The sequence below is a fragment of the Nerophis ophidion genome, linkage group LG08 (genome assembly GCF_033978795.1).
Source record: "Nerophis ophidion isolate RoL-2023_Sa linkage group LG08, RoL_Noph_v1.0, whole genome shotgun sequence".
Classification (NCBI taxonomy): domain Eukaryota; kingdom Metazoa; phylum Chordata; class Actinopteri; order Syngnathiformes; family Syngnathidae; genus Nerophis; species Nerophis ophidion.
Genome location: NC_084618.1, coordinates 70,548,349 through 70,554,459, shown reverse-complemented (window position 1 = coordinate 70,554,459; position 6,111 = coordinate 70,548,349).

Genomic DNA, 6,111 nt, shown 5'->3' with positions numbered 1-6,111 from the left:
TGACACATATTTATTATATATATTTTTGACATACACGAAAAAAAACTAAATCTGTAGATTTTACAGTAAAAAATAGAGTTCAGTTGCCAAACTTTTACCATAAATGTACATTTTTTAATAGTATGTACTGTAAATGGAAATGAAAAACAGTGCCACTGTTTTTACTGAAAAATCTATGGTTGTTATGGAAAAATCATGCCAGTTTTTTGTTAGGTTTTTCTAACGATAAAGTTCTAGCAACTGAGCTATTTATTTTTTTTAACAGAAAAATATTTTTTACTGTGTATATTTTAATGGATGACTTGCTTTAAAATCATAAACCAAGTCAATATATTATTTATTTTTGTGTTAACAAAAATAACTGTTTGGAACGAATGATTATATGCGTTGCAATATTAGCTCAAGTTAAAAGGATATGCAATTGTACATGGATCTTTTTCTGTTGAAATGGAATGTTGCATACATTTAGTCAGAAAAGACAATAATTCCAGCCTTTTGTGGGCCAAATAAAATGATATGGCGGGCCAGATATGTTAAAGTTAAAGAAAAGTTAAAGTACCCAGGATTGTCACACACACACTAGGTGTGGCAAAATTATTCTCTCATCAACCTTGATCACCCCCTGGGAGGTGAGGGAAGCAGTGAGCAGCAGCGGTGGCCGCCAATTCCAAACCTTGATGCTGAGTGCCAAGCAGGGAGGAGGTAATAGGTCCCATGTCTATAGTCTTCGGGATGCCTCAGCCAGGGTTTGAACTCACGACCTACCGATCTCAGGGTGGACTCTCTAACCCAGGCGTGTCCAAAGTGCGGCCCGAGGGTCATTTGTGGCCCCCAGCTAATTTGTTAATCGACCCCGGCCCATTCTAAAAAATACTATACTAAAAGAGTGTAATAAAAGAGTAAACAGTGACATGTTTTTTTTTTAATTTTATTATTTTTTATTTTTATTTTATTCTAATCTATTTTTATTTTTTTCCCCCATTCTCCCCCTGGTTTACCTGTATCTCATCTTTTTTGTAAGGGGCGCTGAAAGCCGGCAGACCCGTCAGCGATCCTGTTCTGTCTCCCTGTTATGTTTGTCTGATCTTGAATGGGATTGTGCTGAAAATTTTAATTTTCCTGAAGGAATAAATAAAGTACTATCTAATCTAATCTAATGTAACAAGAAAAAGTAGCAATGTTGACACTAATAACACAAAGCTGCCATGCGGACTGTTATGGACCTGCTGAAGGCTCCAATTACTTCACTGGAACAATTTCATTTTCAAACATTTTTGGGGGGATAATATTGCATATTTTGTGCAAAACAAAGTTTTCTTTCAGAAAAAGGGCATCAAACAAACAAGTATGAAAAAAATTATAAAATCTTATAATCAAGGGATCTACAGACTTAAGCGTAAAAGTAAAAAATATATATATTTGGCTTATTTTCAACACATTCTTGTTTTTATTGTACGAATACCCCTTTTCAAGCCTTGCATAAATATCTTTGCCAACATGTAAAAAAAAAAACAAAAAAAAAAAACTGTGTTTAGTTGTACTGTGCAGGTTTGAAATAAATATTTCAATTCAATTCAATTATTGACCTATTTAGGGTTCCAATCACTTCACGTCAAACATTCCACTTTGAAATGTTTTGGAGGAAAACGTTGCATATTTTGTGTGTTTGCCATATAGATAAAGAGTTTTGACATAAGGGCCATAAACATAAAAAACACAATTTAAAAAAATGTTATAACGACAGACATAGCTGAAGTTGATCTCGAGATTAAAGCGTTAAATGAAAAAAATTATAATTTATGACTTATTTCTAACATTTTTATGACTGAGACCCTTCCGGAGACCGGGGACCAAACTTGAGGAAAGCCATAAAAGGTAAAAAAACAACAACTATTGTATTGCTTTTAAAAAAGAAAAATATAAAAATGGCCCCCTCATACTTTGATTTTTCAGTCTGCGGCCCTCGGTGGAAAAAGTTTGGACACTCCTGCTCTAACCACAAGGTCTTTGGCCCCTAGGCCTTGAGATTGACCCCTGCGGTCTAAGGCAGGGATTGTCAAACAGTGGTATGTGTACCACTAGTGTTACGCGGGTTTCATCCTGTGGTACGCCGTACAAACAGTTTTTTTTGTTTTGTTTTTCCTATATTAAGTGTTACAGTGCCAACATATTACGTATAATTCAATACAACCTTGGCCTTGTTTTTAATGAATACCTCGGCCTACTACGCTACTGTATTTTAATGTAGGCCATTAAGGTGGTAAAAAGAGATTTAGAACCACTGATCTAAGCAATAGCATACGTCTTTAATGATGGTGAAAGCAACACATTTATCATAAAGCGCTACTTTTTTCTTTTTTTTTTTTTTGAGACAATTATTTATGTATTTAAAGGCCTACTGAAACCCACTACTACCGACCACGCAGTCTGACAGTTTATATATCAATGATGAAATATTAACATTGCAACACATGCCAGTACGGCCTTTTTGGTTTATTAAATTGCAATTTTAAATTTCCCGCGAAGTGTCGTGTTGAAAACGTTGCAGTATGATGACGCGTGCATTTGACGTCCCGGGTTGTAGCGGACATTATTTTCCAGCCCGATCCAAGCTATAAGTAGTCTGCTTTGATCACATAATTACACAGTATTCTGGACATCTGTGTTGCTGAATTTTTTGCGATTAGTTCAATTAATAATGGAGAAGTCAAAGTAGAAAGATGGAGTTGGGAAGCTTTTAGCCTTTAGCCACACAAACACACGGTGTTTCCTTGCTTAAAATTCCCAGAGGTGAAGCCTTAGTACGGATCAGAGCGGTCAAGCGAACATGGATCCCGACTACATGTCAACCGGCAGGTTTCGGTGAGAAAATTGTGGTAATAAGTCGGCTCTTACCAGAGATCAACGGAGCTTCTGTCCTGCTGCAGCTGCCGTGACTTCCCTCAGAGACTCTGGCGTCAACACACCCGTGGCCACACCCCTCCGACTTTCAGGTACTATTTAACTCACTAAAACACTAGCAACACAATAGGCAGATAAAGGATTTTCCAGAATTATCCTAGTAAATGTGTCTAAAAACATTTGCATTGCTCCCACTTCAATCGCCTTTTTTTTTTCTCTCTCTCTCTCTAGTCCTTCACTCTAAATTTCCTCATCCACGAATCTTTCATCCTCGCTCAAATTAATGGGGAAATTGTCGCTTTCTTGGCCCGAATAGGTCTAGCTGCTGCTGGCTATGATTGTAAACAATGTGAGGATGTGAGGAGCTCCACAGCCCGTGACGTCACGCGCACATCGTCTGCTACTTCCGGTAAAGGCAAGGCTTTTTTATCAGCACCAAAAGTTGAACTTTATCGTGGATGTTCTCTACTAAATCCTTTCAGCAAAAATATGGCAATATCGCAAAATGATCAAGTATGACACATAGAATGGACCTGCTATCCCCGTTTGAATAAGAAAGTCTCATTTCAGTAGGCCTTTAATAGTCGTTTACTTGCTATGGTATGTTATTTATTTGTTCACTGTTCTGTTACAGAGAACAACAAAGTGGGATACCATTGCGATAGTATGAAAAGGGGTAGGATTAATTAAGCTACTTTTCGGATGTTCTGTAATGAAACAACTGGAATTGTGTGATGCATTACATTGTATCGTATGCATGTTCGAAATAAACTGAAACTGAACTGAATACTGGATTTGTAAAAACAATTGGATGAAGTTTACCTAAGTGAGATTAGATTCAGAAAAAAAAGAGGGAGGAAATTGTCACTATCTAGGTCATGAGGTGTCAAACTCTGACCCGCGGGCCAAAGTTGGCCCGCCGTGTAATTTAATTTGGCCCTTGAGGCAATATCAAATTAACATTAGAGCTGGCCCGCCGGTATAATGACAATATAACATATTATAAAACTGCATTCACCGCTAATACTCATACTTGCCGACCTTCCCGATTTCCCCGGGTGACTCCTGAAGTTCAGTGCCCCTCCCGAAAATCTCCCTGAGCAACCATTCTCCAGATTTCCACCCGGACAACAACATTGGGGGCGACTGCCTTTAGCGTTTTCTACAACCTGTTGTCACGTCCTCTTTTCCTCCATACAAACAGTGTGCCGGCCCAGTCACATAATATGTGCGGCTTTCACACACACACACACACACACACACACACACACACACACACAAGTGAATGCAAGGTGTAATTGGTCAACAGCCATACAGGTCACACTGAGGGTGGCCGTATAAACAACTTGAACACTGTTACAAATATGCGCCACACTGTGAACCCACACCAAACAAAAATGCCAAACACATTTCAGGAGAACATCCACACTGTAACACAACAGAACAAATACCCAGAACCCCTTGCAGCACTAACTCTTCCGGGACGCTACAATATACATCCCCACTACCACCGTACCCCACCCCCCCAAACCCTGCCCACCTCATTGTTATTTTATTTTCTAATTTATTAGCCTGTGGAAAAAGTTAATGTTGATATTATGTTATAATATGTTGGGACGGCGTGGCGCTGTGGAAGAGTGGCCGTGCGCAGCCCGAGGGTCCCTGGTTCAATCCTCACCTAGTACCAACCTCGTCACGTCCGTTGTGTCCTGAGCAAGACACTTCACTCTTGCTCCTGATGGGTGCTGGTTAGCGCCTTGCATGGCAGCTCCCTCCATCAGTGTGTGAATGTGTAAATGTGGAAGTAGTGTCAAAGCGCTTTGAGTACTTTGAAGGTAGAAAAGCGCTATACAAGTACAACCCATTTACTGTAAATATATTCTACATTTAAGTGCAGTCAAGAAGGACATATGCAAGAGAGCCTTTTTGTGCCGAGAAGCCTTGTGGTTCATGGAGAGACTATAAACACAATAAAACTAGGTTTCGATTTGCAAACTTAATGAAAACAAACATGAAATTTGGCCAAAAAAAGGTTACGAATGAAGTGTGGACTTACACTTATGCACATATGTGACGTCACACGACATAGTATAACTCAGTGTTTTTCAACCACTGTGCCGCGGCACACTTGTGCGCCGTGAGATAGTGTCCGGTGTGCCGTGGGAAATTATGCAACTTCACCTAAGTGGTTCAAAAAAATATTTTTGCAAATCAATAATTATAATCCGCAAATAATGTGCCGTCGCTTAGTGTCTGTGCTGTGTAGAACTCGGCAGGGTAACCACCTAATACTCCAGTAGGTGGCAGCAGGTAGTTAATTGCTTTCTAAAAGTCGGAATGTGTCAGGTGAGACAAGGATGGTTTGTTGTGATCCCAATATGCAGACCACAGCAGGAGGCAGCGTGCAGGTAAAAAGGAATGTAATGCATAAACCTAAATTGAATAAAAAAGGGAAAGGAAAAGGAAAAGGCAATGGCTTTGCAAAGCGAAAGTAAAACTGAACTGGCTACTAAGTAAACAGAAACAAAATGCTGGACGACAGCAAAAACTTACGGAGTCCACAAAATACATCCATACATGACGTGACAATCAACAAAGTCCACACAAAGAAGGATAGCAACAACTTAAATAGACTTGCTTGCCAAAAAGAGGCAAGTGCGGGGAATAGCGCTCAAAAGGAAGACATGAAACTGCTACAGGAAAACACCAACAAAACAGGAAAGGCCACAAAATAACAACGCAAGACAAGAACTAAAGCAATACACACAGGAAAACAAACTCAAAATAAGTCGTGATGACCTGGTGGAGTTTCATTTTTGAAAGTTTTCTGCTGGTGGTGTGCCTCCGTATTTTTTAATGAAAAAAAAAGTGCCTTGCCTCAAAAAAGGTTGAAAAACATTGGTATAACTGATGGAATCGGTCACAAATTGGGATCAAATCACACGTTTGCCTTCATAATGTTGTGGGCTTCAATGACATATTCCAGGTCAGGTGTTTAAAAAGCGAGTTTCGATAGTCCTTGGTACACTATACCAGTGGTTCTCAGATGGGGGTACGCGTACCCCGGGGGTACTTGAAGGTATGCCAAGGGGTATGTGAGATTTTTTTTTAAATATTCTAAAAATAGCAACAATTCAAAAATCCTTTATAGATATAGTTATTGAAAGATACTTCAACAAAATATGAATGTAAGTTCATAGACATAAAGTT